The 19,959-nt window shown below is 50.8% G+C and overlaps 5 non-coding genes across 5 annotated transcripts; 3 read left to right on the top strand and 2 right to left on the bottom strand.

Annotated features, from left to right (window-relative positions):
• The first annotated feature begins 3,324 nt into the window (after positions 1 to 3,324).
• TRNAL-AAG lies at positions 3,325 to 3,406 on the top strand. The gene has a single exon. It is a non-coding gene; the product is annotated as a tRNA-Leu (tRNA).
• A 9,181-nt stretch (positions 3,407 to 12,587) lies between these two features.
• TRNAL-CAA lies at positions 12,588 to 12,693 on the top strand. Its single transcript has 2 exons — positions 12,588 to 12,625; positions 12,648 to 12,693. It is a non-coding gene; the product is annotated as a tRNA-Leu (tRNA).
• Positions 12,694 to 12,998: 305 nt separating this feature from the next.
• Positions 12,999 to 13,070, bottom strand: TRNAQ-CUG. The gene has a single exon. It is a non-coding gene; the product is annotated as a tRNA-Gln (tRNA).
• Positions 13,071 to 16,308: 3,238 nt separating this feature from the next.
• On the bottom strand, positions 16,309 to 16,390 carry TRNAL-AAG. Its single transcript has one exon. It is a non-coding gene; the product is annotated as a tRNA-Leu (tRNA).
• Positions 16,391 to 17,022: 632 nt separating this feature from the next.
• Positions 17,023 to 17,095, top strand: TRNAM-CAU. The gene has a single exon. It is a non-coding gene; the product is annotated as a tRNA-Met (tRNA).
• The last annotated feature ends 2,864 nt before the right edge of the window (positions 17,096 to 19,959 follow it).

The following is a 19,959-nucleotide window of genomic DNA, read 5'->3' as shown; positions in this document are numbered from 1 at the left end:
GAGGTGCCTTTTGCTTAGAAATTCTCCAGCAGTATTGATATTCCAAGTGTAAACGACAGGCAACGGAGTTACAGAGCACGCCCCACCCCCCACAGGTGGTCCGCGAGGCGGCCTGTCGGGCCATCTCAGATCGGTTGATGCCCGCCCCCCCGGAATTTCGGACCGAAACGGCCACCCGCAGGGTCGTTCCTCACCTGGCGAGCACCCACAGGACGGTTAGGAGAGGCGGGGTCGGGAAGTCACGTGGCGGCGGCAGCAAGTGCGCGCGGGGTCGCCCCGCAGCACCCCCCACCCCCACCCCGGTCCCAGTCCCGCCGGGTCCCAGCCCAGTCCCGGCTGCGGGTGGCTGTAGCTGTCGGATCAGGGGTCCGGGGCGGGGAACTGCCGGGGGATCCCCCGGACGCTGGCGCGCGCGGCCCCAGCATTCCGGACCGCGCACCCGCGAACGCAGATTGTCACCAGCCGACTCTGTCCAGGCTCTGGGTCTCTGTGCTGCCTAGGTCCCGGCCGAGCGCCCTGGCCCGAGTCTTTGAGACTCGGTCCGTCTAAGCAGGGGTCACATTGTATTGCTTATTTCCTTCTCATTTCTCGTAAAAGTTCCAAGCACGTCTGACCTCTGCAACCCGCCACACGAACACTGTGGTGCCTCTCATCGCGCTTCACCAGCAGACGGGGACGTGATTTGTACTTGACCGTATTAAAGGAAGCCGCAGTCTTCTGGTTAATTGCACATCCCCTGCCTTCCCCGCCTCCTCCCCCCACCCCATATAAAATTCATGATCTCCGAAACCTCTGAGCTGGAACACTGCTTTGTCATCTGGTCAATCCTCTCCTCCAGTTAGTAACTTTAACACACGTGTAAGATTAAGTTGTCTAAGAAATTTGCCTACTGTGGACCTGGACACTAGCTTGGCACTGAGTATATGCAGGAAACCAAAGTCCACAAGGAGCAGTCTGGTGGGCGAACAGGGCCAGGACCCACTGTGCTAAGATACAGCTTAGGGACATTTTTTTCTCTGTGGAAAAAGAGTACCAGCTTATTAGAGAAGGAGAAAAATCATACAGCTTACAAAGAAGAGTCCCTTGTCTCTAATCTGATGAGCTTTATGTGGAGGAGTTACCAAAAAGAAAAAAAAAAGCATTAAGCACATTCAGGGGTCCCATCCAGACTACTCCCTAAAAAGAGATGTAAAAAGAAATGAAGCAAAGGACTGTTGTAAATACAGAGAAGACAGAATATGGCAGCGCTCAGGAAGCAGTTGCCATTAGGCCTGGAGCGCTGCTGCTTTCCAGTGAGAGGTTAGGCAGAAAGGCACAGAATACCTTCAGTATATAGGGCAAGTTGCCGGACTATACTGTCTGTAGCTCACACTGGGTCAGTCTTGCTGAATGAGTGAGTGGACTGCTGATATAATCACTTTCTCTCAACTTATGTCCTCATGTTCTGTACGTTTCCCCCTGAGTTCATCGTGCAGGAATGCAAACACGAGAAAGAGAAAACTGGTTCCTGGACTGATGTCTTGAGGGACCACTGACTCAACACCCAGCAGGAGGGTACTCTTGCTCTGTGTCTCTAAGCCTAAAATGGTCACCAAGTGCCTGGTCTGTACCAAGCTCTGGCTATCTTGCTCTCAGAGATCCAGAACCCCTGGGAACACGCAGTCCCGACATCGGAGAGGAGTCTGCTGCCAGGGTGAGGGATTGAAGGAGAATCAGAGAGAGCCCAGGTGAGGACAGCATACACCACAGGCGAGGGAGGAGTCTCCCACCTGGGGATACATGGTGGAACAGGTAACAGTGAGGCTTCCTTTGACAAGGAAATCGGGAAGGGGGTGACAGTGTTGCTTTTGCTCTCTTGATAGAAGATTCTCTCCCCCCAGGAAAGAACATGTGGGAATTGCTACAGTGTCGCAACTAAGGATGGTGAGACACCGGTGAACCACTTTGTGACCTTTCACATTACTTATGTATCTATTTATTTGTTTTTTTTTGTAGCAACAGGATCACCTGATTGAGTATTCAACCATCTGTCCTCCCCCTCCCACCTGCTTCCCAAGGAAATCCTCAGTCTCATTCCACAGTCACTGGCTGTTTCACAGGCCACCTTCTCTCCACTAAAAGGAGGGTGGAAGATGGACAAACATGAACCAGTCCCACACAGAGGGGTGTGTGGGGCTCTCTTTGGGCTCTGAGTTGTGATCCCGGGGTTGTTTAAAAAATGGAATGGAAAGAGAGGACGTCACGAGGAGGATGTGAACGGGTCCAACGCCACTTTACACTCACAAATGGTTAAAATGCTAGATTGTAGGTAATGTTTATTTTTAAGCACAACTTAACACAACAAGAGGCCCTGTCCTGGGCTGGGAGTAAGGGAGTTCCTGGCCCTGGTGGGAGACAGTCCGCCATCCACAGGGTACAAAGCCAGGGTTCGGCCATCCGGGACAGTCTCCTCCTCCGCAGGCGGACGAACGCTGCGATCGCGGTGCAGGCGCCACAGGCCTGCCGGGAGCTCCGCAAGCAACCCGTCAGGCCGACACTTCCAAGGGGCGTCTCTGGCTCCGTACGCCAGGCTGTCTGGTCCCATCTGGGTCTGTGCACGTCTCCCGAAGACGGCACTCCAGGAAAGCCCCGTGACCCAACCCTGACACCGCCGCGGCCCGGGGACCCTGCGGGGGTCGGAAGTGGGCGGAGCCCCCGGGCCCTCCAGGCTGCGCGGGAGCAGCTCCGGGCATCAGAGCCGTCTGAGCCGTTTTAGACGAGGGGGAGGCCTGCGAAGGCCGAACGGGGAGAGCTTTGCGAGAGCTGACCGTGAGGAGCGGGGCGGGGCGGCGGCCCCGAGGGCACCCAGCTTCCGGCGTCCGGAACCCCGAGAGCGCGGCCCGGGGCTGCGGTAGCCGTTACCGCGCAGAGCCCCCCACCAGCAGTTCGGGGGTCCTGTGAGGAAGGCCGGTCTTCACCGTAATGCCCGCTCGCTCCACGCCCTGAACTGCTGACAGTGAAGCGCCGAGCGGAGACGGCGGCTAGCGACCGCGACCTTAGTTTTGACGTAAAACGCGCACCGCGCCTGCCCGCATCCGAACATCCGCGACGGGTCCCGGCGTCGGGCCGGGGGAGCTCCGCGCCTGCGCAAAGGAGAAGCGGCGCGCGCGGCTGACGGCCTGCGCGGTGACGACAGAAGGGACTGCGCGCGGCCGCCCGGCGGCTCGGGTGGGCGGGGCTCCCGGCGCGCAGTGACGGAAGCCGGCCGCGGGTCCGGAAGCGGGGTTCCGGCGGGGCGCTGTTCCGGTCTCTAGGGGGCCGAGAGGGAGGCCCCATACCGGAAGTGGTAGCGTGGCCGAGCGGTCTAAGGCGCTGGATTAAGGCTCCAGTCTCTTCGGGGGCGTGGGTTCGAATCCCACCGCTGCCAAGACCTTTTTTTCCTTCGCGCCCAGGGCGGCCGCGTCCTCCGGTCAGTTGTCCTGCAGGGACCGCTGTTTACGCAGAGGCCGGAGGGCCGCCCTGGAACCTTCGGCCTCGAGGACAGGCCAGTGCGGGGCAGGGGCCGCGGGGACGCAGTCCCACGGCCCAGAAGTGCTTTCGTGCACGAGGTCCTGTACTTCGGGTGGCGGCCATCCTCTCCGCGCTCGGACCGAGCCGCCCGCGCCCGCGACGTCGCTCATCTTCCTGCAGCCGCGGCCTCACTTGCAGATGGGAAAGCGCCGGTGATGGGCCCACGACCGCGGACCCCCCCAGCGCCGGGTGCCGTCCAGCCTCGGGTGTCGTCCGGCCTCGGGTCCCCCCATGTGCCGGGTACCCCCAACCTCGGGTGTCGTCCGGCCTCGGGTACCCCCCCAACTCCCAGCGCCAGGTGCCCTCGAGCTCGGGGTGCCCCCACCCTCGGTGCTCTCTAGCGTCGGGGGCCGCTCCCAGCCTCAGGGGCCCCCCAGCGTCGGGTGCACTCCAGCGCCTAAGTCTGTCGCCGGTTCTCTCGCCCTCTGCTGCTTTTCTGCTTCCACTCACCTGCGTGCCGCGTCTCTGCGACCGTCGGTTTGGGACTCCCTGCCCGGAGCAGACCTTATGCACCCATGGCGTCTCTTTCTCATTTTCCAGTCCTTAGCTTGGAGGCTGTTTCCTCCTGGAAGCCTGCCCTGGCCTCCCTCTCTCCCTCCTACCAGCTCCAGCGTTACAGTTAGGCGTAGGGAGGGGGTTGGGAGGGGATGGGGGGGGTAGGGAGGGGGTATGGAGCAGGAGAGCTCGGAGTACCCTGCCCTCACCACGAAGCTCAGAGTCCAGTGGGGTTCACAAGCATTAGGTAAGTTATTGTGCAAATACGGTATAATTTCTGCCAAAAAAGATCATTCTGTGTGTGGACTTCGAAGCTCCAGATTTAAGAGGATGGAGAAGTTGGAGAAGAGCACAGGCTGCATGCTGGCTAGAAGGCCGCGCCCCGTGTTCCACGTGGTTACTGATGAAGTTCTAGAACCTAGGTAAGGTTCGGTGGGGTGAGGTCCGGAGCCGATGACCAAGAAAGAATTCTTGAGACATCTTTGGTGCAAAATGGTGGTTTATTAGAGCACGGGGACAGGACCTGTGGGCAGACGGAGATGCTGCCCCGGGGATGTGAGGAGTGGCTGATTATATACACAGAAGTTGGGTGGGTGAGGACAAAGGGGTGTTCAGAAGGGCTATGGGGTAAAGAAGACTGTCAGGATATTGAAGGCCTGGTTACTATCAAGCCAAGGCCGCTTTCCCTCTAATGAGGCACTAACGTGAAGACAATTGGGAGTCTCCTGGTGGAATGTCACAATCCTGCTATCAAGCGTCCTTGTTAGTGAGATTTAGGTTTAGAAGAAATTTAACTTTATTTACTTTTCCTTCTACCTCAGCCTCCTCTAGTTTTGTTTATGGAGGGGAGGGTGATGTTAGGGCTTGAGGAACTGAGTTATGTGCCTCTGGAAATTGGGCTATTGATAAGGTAACTTCTTTGTTGTAAATCTCAAGGACATTTGTAAACCAAGGGAGACTCCTGCCTTGCAGGCCTGTGATCTCTGCAAGTTAACGATTTGTTTTTCTTTTAGGGCAGCCAGGGGTGCCTGAGGAATGTCACACATATTACTGAGGGGAGCGGGTGGAGAGGGGGTGCAAGGTGCCAGCTTTTGCTTTGTCCTCAGCCAGCTTCCTGCTCTCTCATCAGTTACTTCTGGTGGGATGGCCGGCAGGTCTTCACCGAGTCCGTTTCTGCGTGCATGGTGGGGATCCTTATCATTTCACTCACCAAAACCAATTCTCTGATTCTCTGCAGACACCAACAAATCACACAAGACTGTACGCCACTTTATTTATTTTAAAGATTTTTACTTCTTAAGTAATCTCTACATCCAAGGTGGGGCTCAAACTTATAACCCAGGATGAAGAGGCACAGGCTGTAGTACTGAACCAGCTGGACACCCCAACTGCAGCCCACGTTAGATGGCATTTACAGGTCCCAGATTTCCCTTACTTCTGACTGAGCAGCTACAAATCCGGGGTTCCAAAGACCCCCTCCTTGCATTGGATAAGAGGCCCAGGGCAAGCTAGGCGGGGGTTGGGGATTCCAGAGCTTCCGTGCCCACCATAGCTGGGCCGCCTTCCCAGCACCACCATGCCTTCAACATTTCTGAGGCTCTCCTAATTCTGTCACTTAGGTTATTATTGTTACTTTTTTGAATGGACAGTTTTATCGTGTAGGCATGACAGGTTGTAATCCCCAGCCCTTTTCCCCTCCTGGGAAGGTTGGGGAAGGAGGTGGTGGCTGGAGGTTCTAGGCTTCTAACTATGGCTTGGTCTTTCAGCTACTAGACTCGTTCTGAAAGTGTCTAGGAATCTACCCTGCATGGCCTTGTTAGAATAAAAGACGCTGCTGGCATGCAGGAAATTCCAAGAGACGTAGAAGCTATGTCAGCAACTGGGGACAAAGACCAAATACATCTTTCTTATTATTCCACAGAGTCCATAACTGTCCTTTGTCCTGGACTGTCTTCCAAAGATATGCATATAAAGAACAGCCTTGGAAGACAGACATGGTGTCACGTCTGGTGCGAAGGACTGGGGTTCTGAGCTCCCTGTGCCTAGGCTTCCTGTCCTGCAACACTGCCCCCTCTGTGTGCAGCATCCGTCTGACCCATTGGAGCCACCTTGTGGGAATGGGTGCTTGTGAGGCATCTGCAGGGAGGCTGATAATGTGGCTCCTGCTCTTACCTGAGAATAAAATGTCCTTTATCTCTGAAGGGTGGCGGAATATGTGACTTTGGCATAAGAATTATTTCGAGCTAAAGGCACTTAACAATACAGGTGCAAGAAGGGTGCTCTGACCCTCTCCTTTTTCTTCTGGAAAGCAGGAGATAAAACCCTTATGTGGAAGATGTCCTCCTTATGTACCAAGATGAAAGTAATTTTTTTTTAAAGATTTTTATTTATTTATTTGATAGACAGACATCACAAGGAGGCAGAGAGGCAGGCAGAGAGAGAGGAAGGGAAGCAGGCTTCCCGCTGAGCAGAGAGCCCCATGCAGGGCTCCATCCCAGGACCCTGGGATCATGACTCAAGCTGAAGGCAGAGGCTTTAACCCACTGAGCCACCCAGGCGCCCCTGAAAGTAATTTTCTTAACATCCAGGGTAGGAGATCAAAGCTGGAAGGATTCTGTATCGATCTTGGTAAAATAATTCTTCCTGTAGCCTCCTCATCTGTTTTACTTGTCCACCATTGCCTCTCCTTTGTTCAACCTAATGTAAAAGCAGTTCAGTTTTGCCACTTTTCTGGATATTCATTTCCTTCTGAGGGTTCACTTGTCATGTAAAACTTTCATGAAGTAAGTTTGTATGGTTTTCTCTTGTCCATGTCCCATGTCAGGCCCCAGTGAAAATCCTGAGATGGTAAGGTAAATTTTTGCCTTCCATCTCTGACCCAGCAGTCTCTTGTGTTCCACGAGCCACCTTGAAACTGACAGGTTAATTAGTTACCTTATAAATACAGTGAAATATCAGAATATTCACAGTTCTTGATAGACACATGTTGTCAACAGGCAGAGAAAAGGAAGGGTGTTTAAATTGTTACCAGTTACGTGTAAGTTACAACTGGAATTTAGGAATTACACTGCTGGGAAGGGAGGCAGCATAGGAGACTGCATAAAGCCAAAGAATCATACTCCTATTGTTATTTCCTTATTTGCTCTTTTAGTCACTTGTCCTTGCTTTCCACTTTGAAATTTGAGAGTTGCCCTCTGGTGCTCATTATCCCACAACTGATTTCCATCTTCTGTCCTCCCGGTACAATGCATTTTCTCATGCTGAGACATGTCTGAAATTATGTTGATATGGATGAACTACCTGATATTTTCCATTTTGTAAAATTTGAGCACATTGGATTTACTGGTTGCCTTATCTTGTCACTTGATTAGTTTCCTGTCAGTCTTGATATTATTCCCTAATTCTTCAAAATAACAGTGAAACTCCTAAATGCTCTTTTCTTTCTGGTCAGTGCATCGGGTGTTATTTTTCCCTGGAGATCTTCCTCCCAGACTGCTTCTCCATCATGTTCGTCCGGATCCACTGCACAGAACTGGGGCTTTGCCTTTGACGCCTCCTTCCTTTTGCTGTAAAGTCTGCTTCTTGGGTCCCATCTCTCTTTTTTTAAATTCTTGATTTCACTGATTTGCTTGAGTGGAGTTTATGATAAGATAAAAACATGTGAGATAAAATTTTTGAGACCTTTCATGTCTTTAAAATATCTTTATTTTACCTAATAATTGATTAATCATTTGATTATAGAAATCTAAGTTAAAATTGTTTCCCTTAGGATTTTTTTTTTAAAGATTTTATTTATTTATTTGACAGAGAGATCACAAGTAGGCAGAGAGGCAGGCAGAGAGAGAGGGGGAAGCAGGCTCCCCACTGAGCAGAGAACCCGATGCAGGCTCAATCCCAGGACCCTGAGATCATGACCTGAGCTGAAGGAAGAGGCTTAACCCACTGAGCCACCCAGGCGCCTCTCCCTTAGGATTTTGAAGGCATTACTCTGCTGTCTGTCATCTTCAGGTGCTCTTCTTGATTATTCCAATGGTAATTTCTTTTCTTTTTTTTTTTTTTTTAAAGATTTTATTTATTTATTTGACAGAGAGATCACAAGTAGGCAGAGAGCGGCAGGGGGGCTCCGCTGGGTCCATCCTTCCAGCCATTCCCTGACGGAGGCTGTAGGTGAACAGAGAGCACCTGCCTTCTGACTGACCAGTCGATGCCCCCCGGAGAGAAGGGGTCACCCCAGGGAGCCCTTGTTGGGGTGTACTTTGTTACCCATTTGAAAGAGTTATAATAAGGAGTGGCCTTGGGTGATCAGGCAGATCAGCATGTGGTTACGAACTATAACCCTGGGGGGTGGGAGTGTCATCCTGGAAAGCAAGGAGGAAATGATGGAAGGACCAGAGTCCGCTGGGCCTGAAGAACATCATGTCACCTCTTAGAGTGGTGACCGTTTTGCGATGTGTACAAATACTGAGTCATTACATTGTATGCCTGAAACTAATAAGTATAATTATGTGAATTATATATCAAAAATTAAAAAAAAAACTATGGGGTGCCTTGGGGGCTCAGTGGGTTAAGGCCTCTCCTCTGCCTTCGGCTCAGGCTCAGGTCGGTCCAGGGATCGAGTCCCACATCCCTCTCTGCTCAGCAGGGAGCCTGCTTCCTCCTCTTTCTGTCTGCTTCTCTGTCTACTTGTGATCTCTGTCTGTCAAATAAGTAAATAGAAAAAAATCTTTAAAAAAAATTTTAAAAAACTAAAAAATAAATAAATAGAATCATACAATAAACACTTTTTGGTGTCTGGCCTTTTTTCCTTTTTTTTTTCTTTTCTTTTCTTACCCATTACATTTGTAAGATACAGTCTTATCCATAGCAGTAATTCAATTTTTATTTCTGCTGCTGTAGGCATTCACTATGTGAATATATCATGATTTATTTGATCATTTTCCCACTGATGGGTATTGTGCTGTCTTAAGAATTCTGTTCTGCTGTGAATAAAACTTCCCTGAACATTTCGCACATGTCTGTAGATGGACAGATGCACTCATTTCTAGGAGCAGAATCAATGGATCAAAGATGGCTTATGTTCAGTTTTTTAGACAGCGCCGAAAATAGTCCAAAGGGATGGTACTAATTGACATTTCCAGTGGTCATATATGGGAATTTTAATTGCTCTATGTACTCACCAACATTTGGTATATTTGCTTTATTTTTTAAAGTTTGGACATTCAGGTCGATTCGTAACAGTAACTCACTGTGGTTCTAATTTATAGTTCCCTGATAATTAATGATCTTGAGCCTCTTTTCGTAGGGTTCCGAAGCATTTGAATGGCCTCTTCAGGGAAGTGCATGATCAAGTCTTGCCCTAAAAAGTTAAGGTATTTGTCTTTTTCTTGTTGATTGACCGGAGTGCTCTGGCATGAGTCCCTTGCCAGATACGCACACACACACACACACACACACACACACACATATAAAACTAATATTTTTCCCCGTTTATGCCTTCCCTTTTAACTTTGTTAACGATCTTTTTTTGATGAGCAGTCCTTAGTTTTGATGAATTCCGCTTTATCAACTTTTTTTTTTTTTTTTTTTGGTTACTACTGCTGTTCTTGAAATCTTTGCCTACCCCAAGTTCATTCAGATATTCTCCTTCTTCTAGAAGCTTTACTGTCCCTTTCTTACTTAGGTGTATGATCCATTTTGAGTTCATTTTTGTGTTTAATATGTTAAAAAGAAAACCACAATCCCAAAATGGCACCACTTAGGTTAAGGCCCCAAGTCATGAACCAAGACAAATCCCTATCAGGACTGCAGTTTCAGCCCCCACGAATGCAAGCTTTTACCAGCCAACAGGGAATCTCCTGGTCAGTGCCCATTAACCTGTAACATGGGCCCTCTTCATCCCCCAAAAGTCATCCGCCTACTAAACCCTTTCGTCGCCAACTACTAAACCTTTTCGTCCCCAAATGAAGGTGATTGAACCTGAAATAATCCTTCTTTTCCGTTGATAACTTTCTTGTCCTGCCTTTAAAAACCTTCCCCTTTCTTTCTGTAGCCCTTGGGAGCTACCCTCTACTTGCCAGATGGGGTGCTGCCCAATTCACGAGCTGATTAACAAAGCCAACAAGATCTTTAAAATTTAGTCAGTTGAATTTTTGTTATTTAACAGGTGTGAGATAGGGGTCTAGGTCCATTTTTTCCCAGCTGGTCCAGCACCAGTTAATGAAAAGCTGGATCATAAATTTGCAAATGTTTATATGTCTGTTCACTTCATTTTAGCACTATGTCTTTAAATCCAGAAAGTAGATGTGTTAATGGAAAACCAGCTCACCAAATTTACTTGTTTCTTTTAACCAATTATAAAATTTACATCAATTCATATACATTGGGGTGGTTTTAGCAGCTTTTAAAGATTTCTGTGAGGTTATAATTGACCATTAAGATCATTATTTGTCTTAATAATGGCATTTTAGGGAAGACTTCATTTGTCCTTGGCCAAGCAGAGAAAGAACAGATTGAGGGATGTAAAAGAGCATATATTCTTGAAAGCATATTTATGATAAGAATATATCCATAGGAATCCTTCATATTTAAGCATATGTTCTTCTTGAATTGCTTTTTGTGGATATATTTATTTACTCACTTCCTTATTAATTCAGCAAATACTTATTAAATAAATTCTCAAATATGTATTTCATTTTTAGTTTAATCAGCCTTGAGTCCTCGTCCTTATGACTTCATAATAGTTTGCAGAGCAGGGCTACATGATCTACCATAATTACTTTTCCTCCCTCTGACAGCCTTTGTTCCTCCCAGACCTAATTGCCCCCCTCTGTCTTTGGTTACTTTTCTAAGTGTTTATTCCTAATTAGACAGCAGCTTTCTGACCATGTTACCGCCAAGCGCAGTGAAACGTCCTGTCCCTTGAAGCTCGGGCTGTGATCCCTGCTCCCTGCTCCCTGCTGCGGGCCGGCACCTGCTGCTCCCGTGCGCGCCCCAACCCTGGAGAGGGTCCGTGCCTGCGTCCCTATTCCAGATTTCACATTTTCTTTCTTACTGGAACTCCATGTTTGGAGGAACAGTTCCTCAGAAGTGTCCTGGGAAAGAGGACATGGGAGGCAATTTCTTATTTCTTCTTATTATTTTTTGAAACCTTGCAAGACCGGAAAGGCCCGCTCGCGCTTTTTTGGCCGCGAGGCTGGGTTCTGAACCCGTACGTACAGGGTTCTCTTTCGTGGACGTGATCTCCACGTCCTGCTCTTCCAGCTGTGGAGAAGATGCCATCCTGATCCTAGCCCTTTGCGTGCCACGTTTTTCTTTTCTCTCTGGAAACGTATCTTCACTTTATCCCTGAGGTTCCGATATTTCATGATGTGGGGCTTTTCTCACACGTGGCGCAGGGCGTTTGATGGACCTACGTTCGCCTGGAGATTTAAGGTCTTCGGTTCTGGAAAATAATCTTGTGTCATGTTTCTATCTCCTTTCCTTCATTTCCCCCTTTTCTCTCCCTGGAAACCCCGGTGGCTTGATGGCACACCTTCTACCAAACACCATTTTATGTTCTGTTGGACTCTGTCCTGCTTTCCATCTCCACCCCACACTTCAAAGGAACTTTCTGCAATCTTATTTTGAAATTATTAAAAAGACATTTCTGCATCATAATATTAATTTTCAGATTTCCCCCTTCTCTCTTTGTTCCAGGAATCTGTATCTTCTCTTACCTGAGGACTTAATTTTAATTTTATACAATTCCGTTTCCCGCATGTGTTTGTTTCGCTTTAGTTCTTTTCCCTGGTCCTGTCTGTGAGTTTTGGTCTTTATCCTAGAAACATTTTCACAAGCATCTGATGAGTTTTGTTCGTGGTTCGTGGTTGAAGCACCCGCAGGCCGGATCTGGGACCGTGGGCGCGGGGCAAGGTCTTGGCTGGAGCGCCTGCGGACGCGTGGAGACCGTGTGGTTGCGGGGTCTTCAAGGTGCGTGTCCTTGGTCGCCCGCGGACCCCGGCTCCTGCGGGTAGCACACCCAGCCGGCGGACCTGTCCTCGGGCTCCGGGATCCGCGGCGAGGGGGGTCGGGACTCCGCCCGACGTTCCCTTGCAACCGCGCGGGGTTCCCGCGCGCGCAGGCCAGTGCGCAGCCACCTGCCGCTCCCGGCCCGCTCGCCCCGCCCCTCTGCGGTCTACACCCGCGCTCCTGTGCTCTCCCAGTCTACATCAGCTCGCCTATTTCTCGGCTGGGCTGCGCGCGTCCTTCCCGAGCCGCGCTGCCGGGAGACACAGGGGCTCTCCAGGGCCAGCCGGGGTAGTTCCTGCGCCCCCGGGTCCGGCGGGGCGGGGAAAGCGGAGGGCGGCAGTGGGATTCCGAATCGCCTCCTGCGCCAGAGCAAAGCCTCGCCAGTTCGCTCGGATTTCCAGATCTGCCGAGAAAGTGGTTCCGTTCGTTCCGCTTCTCAGATGCGCCCTAGGCGGCAGGAAGTCCCAGCGGCTCTGAGTGGGTGTTCGTTCGTAACAACGACTGAGTGTACTCATTTGGGGACCGCGCCCGCGGGTGTCAGGATGGCCGAGTGGTCTAAGGCGCCAGACTCAAGCTCCGCTTCCTCCGACAGAGGGTTCTGGTCTCCGCATGGAGGCGTGGGTTCGAATCCCACTTCTGACACACAGTTTTTCCCCCCGCCTCTCGTCTCAACCGCGTGTCTCCCGGCTTCTCTCTGCTTTTCCTTTTGCGACCCAAACGGTGGGCCTCGGGGAGGTCGGTCTCCTTCTTCCCCCCTTTTTGGTTGCAGTCGACCAGGGCCCTCGTCGACCCCTGTACCCTGCTTGTGCATCACACGCCGTCCCCCGGCGCGCGTGGACCCAGGGCTGGAGAGGTGGCGGCCCGCGCGTGGGTCCTGCCCCGGCCCATCAAAAATCCGCCGGGCCAAAGAGAAGCGGGGAGGTCAGGCAAAAAGGGCGCAAACAGGAAGGTTCCACCGAGATTTGAACTCGGATCGCTGGATTCAGAGTCCAGAGTGCTAACCATTACACCATGGAACCCCGCCTGGCGACGTTTGTCTACACTGTCCATCTGAGATCCCTTCCTTCGTGGTTTTGTTTTGTTTTGTTTTGTTTTTTTAATTTAAATGAGCGCTGTATAGAATACAGCCGAAAAAGAAGCACCACTTTAAACGACTGTCTCTTCTTCCTAACTGATTTATTTTACATCTACGAAGGCATTTTGGGGTGGCGGGGGGATGGAACGTCCCTGCACTTCCCAGCCTCAAGGCGATGGACCAGCCAAATACAGGAGTGGCAGGTGGGTGGCAAGTGGTGGGAGGGGGTCCTCCCGACCGCTTTCACCCCGCCTGACTCCCGGTTTCTTTCCCTCGATGTCGGGGCGGCGCAGGTCCGGAGGGTGTTCTGGGGGTTTTGATCTTGCCTTCATTTCTGACTCGCGCAAAGGCAAACTGCATTTTCATCTCACCGTTCAAAAGGGAGAAAAGAAAAGTACAGCATCTCCCTTCTACAGCTTCACTTGCTCATCAAAGTCCCGCAGACGCCTCTAGGGCGATGGGCTCGGAATCGGAAAATCTGTGGTCCCGCTCCAAAATGTCTCCAGCGTCCGACCCTCCTCGTTCCTCCTGACACCGCAGCTCCGGTACTGCTAGAAGCTTCTTTGAGCGCGCTGCTTGGGGACATAGATAGAAGGATCAGTGCAGGAATATTCAGGGGAAGAGCCCAGCGATGGACTTTTGGGACTTCTCTTTCTCTCCATAGGTTGAATCGGACAAGGCTGAGCGGGGTGACTGTTGCATGTTATGTTGTGTTTTGGTTTGGTTTGTCCTTTCCAGGTCCCAGCTCCCAGGTGGACATTCCAAGGTTCATTCGGAAACAAATAGGTGTCCTCGGCCAAGAGAAGGCATCCTCCTGCTAGGCATTCTCATTAGGTTTTCCAAAATCTTAACTTTATTGGGACGACATGATTATTTACGGAGTAACTGTAAGAGCATCACACAACAGAGAGATTGTATATACAGCATGACTGGAAGAAATACTCGGGTGTCAATCAGCCTTCACTCAATGTGAGTATTAAGCATTGACCCTCTGTTCTCACTGTGCTCTGGTGGTCTCCCAAGGCTGAATTGCTAAGGAATCCCGGATCATTTTTTGTGACTCATCCTTTTGCTGGATCTCCAACCCAGCAAGGTGCCTGTAACAAAACAGAGGCTCAGCAAACACGGTGGAGGGAGGGGAGCTGTGGAACTGGAAGACTTCGGGCAGGTGACGGAAGTCCACGTGTTTACACACACAACTGCATTCCATGGCCACGAGTCTCCTGGCCTTAGAAGAGGCTCTAATTTAATCTTCCGTCTGAGTAATGAACCAACTCTTCTTCCCCCAGTACAGGTGGCGTCCTTTGTATTCCCATGAGCCAGAACCTTATTTCTTAAAGAGTAAGAAAAATGTCCTCTGGCTTTAAAAGGATACCAGCACATCAAAAGTCCCGTATTTAACTGTAGGCTTTCAGCTCCTCTCTGAGGATGGGCAAGCGGGAAGGGGTAGGAATGACTGCTTTTTCAACCTTAGCACATTTATTCCCTAGGAAAGGACAGTGGGTAAAGACCTGGAAACTGGGGCAGACGGCCATGGGTTGGTTCATTTTGGAGGGCAGAATTCAAAAGCCTGCACCTTTCCCTTGGATTGCCCGGTGGGGAGGTGGGGGTGGGGGGTGGGGGGGTAGGGGTGGGGTGGTTCAGAGATACTGCATGGTGAATGCAAAAGAGAAAAAAAAAGAAAAAAGAGGAAGGCCACCAGGGAGCGGTGGGGAGGGCGGAGAGATGCCTGGGCTCCACACGCCAGGAACGATCTGTTGTCTGGTAATCTAAGCAAGAATGAATGGCTTGCAGGCGCCTGGTAGCAGAGCTGAATCCAGAAAGAGCGAGTCATTATGGCAGAATCAGGAGTCTACAAATGAGAAAGCTGTTCTTTGGTATGTTTATTCATTGGCATTTAGCACAAACATCTCCTCAGTCTTCCTGATATGGGGAAGCCAGAGAAATGTGGTTCTATATCTGAGAAAGGTTATGATGCACGAGGGAAAGCAGGCAATTACACAAAAGTTACCAAAAGTTACAGTAAAGGCCATGTGAGGGATAGAGCGACAATGGAGCATGCCTGCACATACCGACAGCGATACCCAGTGAAGGGCAGGGAGCAAACGAGGACAGCCTGCCGGGGACAGGCCGGCGCGCTGAGGCCTGCTGCACTCTCCCCAGCTCGCCGCTTTTCTTCTTTGCTCGGAGACTGGGATTTTCAAAAATTCACCTATAAAGTCGTGAATCCACTCATTTGATTTATGAAACAAATGTGCACTCGTTCTAGCAAAACGAACTTATATCTCCCCCTTTTCCGTCCTTGGACACTGTTACCAGCAGAACAAGTGTGTCCTTCTACACCCTGTGCTCTATCCGCCTACGCTGCTGGCTCTGCTAACACTATCATCGAGCTCGTATTCAGAGTCGAAGCGCACTCTGGACGGTAGAAGTCGCGTCGCGTTGGGGCGTCCTGCGTCTAATGCTTGTCACCAAACCTTGCTGTTGTTCCTCTCGACGTCTTCAGAGACTAATTTTAATCCTGGAGGGGGAGATCAAGGGAGGCTTCCAGGGGAAGGCGCTTCCAAGTTGAGACCTAGGGCGCAGGGAAGTGCTTGGAGCGGGAACAGGGGGAGCCCACGCGCGCGCAGGGACGCGGAGGGGCGGGCGCTTCTGGTCCGCGGGATGAGCGCGGCGCAGGCGAGGCGGTGCGCGCAGTCGCCGCGGCTCCAGTCCGCACCAGGAAGGTTCAGAGCGTGAAACCAAAGGCTGCGGTCAGGCCCAGGACAGCGGACTCGGGCGGACCGACCGCTGTTCCTTCGTCCGGCGTTTATGGAGTAATTAGTAAGTGCTGCTGTGTCTGCAGGGTCTAAGAAAGCCCCCGGCACACGGAAGGTGCCGAATGAATAGCGTCTAAATTCCGTGAGTGTATTGAATGGAGGTCTGACACACGTCGGATCCTTCTGGGGGGCGAAAACACGCGGATGGGAGACGTCGGTAGCACAAGCAGTAGATGCTCACTACCTTCTTGTCGATTGAACACCCACCGCGCACTCGGGGCGGTGTGCACGGCTGCGCTCTGCGGCCCCGGGGAAAACAGAGGGTGCAGCAGAGAGTCCGCTGCCTGGACTCGGAGCCTGTGGGTAACTGTCCAAACTGCGAGCGAGAAATGACGTTTTCGCGGAAAGTCTTCAAAAACGTTTTGGCAGCGGTGGGATTCGAACCCACGCCCCCGAAGAGACTGGAGCCTTAATCCAGCGCCTTAGACCGCTCGGCCACGCTACCGCCCGACTTTCGGGCGCCGCCTGCGCTTTTCGGACCTGAAGGTCGCGCGTCCCCGGCCCTCCTCGCATCCCCGGCCCTCCTTGCGTCCCCGGCCCTCCTCGCGTGCCCTCGCAGCTCCCAGCCCCAGCTCGCGCTGGGACCCCGGCCCGCCCTACGCCGCACTCGGCCTCCTCGCGACTCCAGGCTGGTCCTGAACCCGACGCCGCGGGCGGAGCCCCCCACCCGCTGGGGCACCAGCGCTGCAGCGAGGGTGTGGCTGCAGATGAGCTGGGTCGGCGGGAAGGGAGCTCCCCGACCCCAGGATCGAGCAAGTCCTGCCGTTCGGAGCCGCGAAGGAGGAGCGGAAGCCGGCGAGGAGTCCCGCGGACCGTCCCCTGCGTCCCGCCTCCGGGAAGGTCCCAGTGCCCCGGGTGGGGCGGCGCGGGACTGCGGTCCAGCCCGGCTCAGGTGCACGCGCCGCCGCGTCTCCGCGGGAAGGGCCGCGAGGGGCCGGCCGCCCTGTCCAGCGCAGCTCCCAGCCCCAAACTGGGTACCCGGCGCGAGCTGTCCTGAAACCCTGGTTTGCTGAGTTGGAGAACACTAGGTCGCACAGTGGTGTTGGTAGATGTTCTGCGCAAAGCGAGGTGTCAGGTGCCTCCTTAGCGCAGTAGGCAGCGCGTCAGTCTCATAATCTGAAGGTCCTGAGTTCGAACCTCAGAGGGGGCACGTGTTTTGCTTTCAACCTTGACGAATCTTTGTTCTTTAATCTTTTTCCCCGCCCCAAACTGTACTATATATATAATTTTTTTTATTCGAGGAAATCGCTTGATAAGACTGAAGGGCAATTTGCTGTTGTTCAACAGAACCATGTAATGTTCAGTTACAAAATAGCGATTTTCCACTAAGCGTTCAATATTCCAAACTTCCGGTTCTTTCTTATACCAATTGCTGATATGGTGAGAAGATTTTCAAAACGCCTTTCAGGTAGGCTTGGCAATTGTTTTTGTAACAAAAACACCAGGGTCAGAAACTTACTGGCTCTGGGGCGCTGAGAGGAGGGGCGGACAGAAGGCTGTTTGGGGATGGGGGGATGTAGGTTGGGGAGCAACACATTTTTATTATTACACATTAGTCATCTCTTACCATTCTGAAATTGCTTACCGCCAGATCACCAGTTACATCCTATGTGAAAAAAATTATCCTGCTCAGTCTCCTCGCATTGTCCCTCTTTTCCTGTGCCTGGCACTGTTTACTGGACTCTAAGTCACCAAAGAGAAACACAGAGTGATGCTCAGAGTCAAAGTAAACACCGGGCTCAGACAAAAGCGAACATGATGGATATTTAATACCTTGCTCTTAACATCGCAGCTTATGGAGCAAGCATTTACTCAGTAAGAATAAGTGTAAGGGAACCGAGTATACGCCAGGCACTAGTCAAAGCTGTGTCCTTCCCTCTGAATCCTCTGTCTTACAGCTTTAAATCCGTCTTTGTATACTCTATGCTGTGACGTCAGTGCTGGGCTTCCGCCAGTTACATTTCCCAAAGCTTTGCCAGGGGACTTGAAGGCAATCAGCTGAACCACATGTTGGAATCCTGGGCCTAGAATGTGCTCTGCACCATTGTCCTCCTGCCATACCGCCACTGGGTCAAATCCGTTAGGCCTTCTTCGGCGCACTGGCCTACTCTGTGTTCCCATCACCTCTTGGCCCATTCTGTGTGTGAGACCAGCATAGTTTCTCCAAGATCATTTCCGATCATGTCGTTTCTCCCTGCTTAAAGTCCCCAGTGACTTTGCATTGCTGCAAGGGTGAGGTCCCCACTCCACACACCTGCCACAATAACCTCAGAACCTGTCCGTCTCTGCTAGGCCCCTGCCTTCCTGTCCCCCCTCCCGGCGATCAGCTCTCTCCCCAGCCTTCTGCCTGCCGGCACCTGGGGCCTGCCTTCAGCTCTCTGAAGGTGCTATGCTCTCTGCTCTTCTGGGAGTGCTGGCTTTTCTCCAACTTATTCTACCAAGCCTTCAATTCTCAGTTTAAACAACACTTCCTGGGAGAAGTCTCCTGTCACCCCCTTGAAGGGGTCACCTCCCTTTACACTCCGAGCTATTGGAGGTTGTGTGTGAGGGTGTTGGAAGCACTATTTATAATATGCAATTTTAAAAATAATTTTCTACCTCTGTTCTCCCTTTATCCTGATTTAAGTCTATTAACTTTTTCCATTTTAATCTTATTACAGTGAAGTTGTGAAGACTACCTCAAATCTGCCTTTACTGGTGGCATGAATAAATGCATAATTGAAATGAACTACATGACCATCATGGTGTTAAAACAAGGCTGTAAGTTACTTTTCCCCAGTGACTTGGGGGCAGAGGTTGTCTGGAGCCCTATTCAAAGGTGCGACAGATGGAGTTGGGAATAAGGAAAAGGAACACAAACAAAATTTAAAAAGAGAGACATTAAGACTATTAATAATGAAAAAATAAAAAGAAAGCTTTAGCACTTAGGACATACACTTTTTTTCACACTAGGACATAAAAGGAACAAACCTTGCTTCAAGGCTTGGGTGGCTCAGTTGGTAGAACATCAGACTTCAAGCCCCCCATTTGGGAATATCTCCTGGTTCTCAGTGTCTAGGTCTACCTGCACCTTCGTCAGGTTGTTTGTTTTATGCAGGACGGGGACAGATTACCTACGTTGCAAAACCAACAGAAAACCTGTGGAGTCAAGTATTTCTAGCCCACAAAATGGATAAGTAAGTGAAAAAAGATAGTGGTGAAAAAGTGGGAGCTTTACAGAAAGATGGCCCAAAACTTTGTGAACTAACTATGCATGGTCTCAGAGACAAGTAATCTTTGCCTTTGACCTCATTTAACTAAAACAAATTAGGCCAGAGTGGAGTTACTACACCCTCTTTGCACAGGATGTGTTTGGCCATTTCTAGAATCTCCTGGGGTGATTGGCTGTGGAGGCTTTTTTGGACATTCAAGTTTCATAAGGGTGACAAGTATAAAACTTAAGTAGAACTAAAGACTCCCATCTAACCTTGCATTGTACAATACCTTATAAAGGCGTTGTAATCTTGTTTAGGAAAATAGCATGCTATGATCAGAACTCCGTATTCCCATATCTGCCGGGGCCAACCACACGGGAGAACACAACTTTAAATCAGCTTGGCCCTGTTTTTGGGGGTGAACGTACCAGCCATTATTGCTTGATATCATAGTCATTGATATTTTATTACTTCCACTTCTCCTATCACAGATGCACATTTTTTTACATTTTTTATTAACATAAAATGTATTATTTGCTTCAGGGGTACAGGTCTGTGGTTCATCGGTCTTACACAATTCACAGCGCTCACCATAGCACAGACCCTCCCCAGTGTCCATCCCCCAGCCACCCCAGCCTTCCCACCCTCCCCCCAGTCCCCTCCAGCAGACCTCAGTTTGTTTTCAGAGATTAAGAGTCTCTTATGGTTTGACGCCCTCTCTGGTTTCATCTTGTTTCATTTTTCCCTCCCTTCCCCTATGATCCTCTGTCTTGTTTCTCAAATTCCTCATATCAGAGAGATCATATGGTAGTTGTCTTTC

Source organism: Enhydra lutris, unplaced genomic scaffold (genome assembly GCF_002288905.1).
Source record: "Enhydra lutris kenyoni isolate GAN:26980312 unplaced genomic scaffold, ASM228890v2 scaffoldscaffold93, whole genome shotgun sequence".
Taxonomy (NCBI): Eukaryota; Metazoa; Chordata; class Mammalia; order Carnivora; family Mustelidae; genus Enhydra; species Enhydra lutris.
This window is presented reverse-complemented; position numbering and strand designations above follow the sequence as displayed.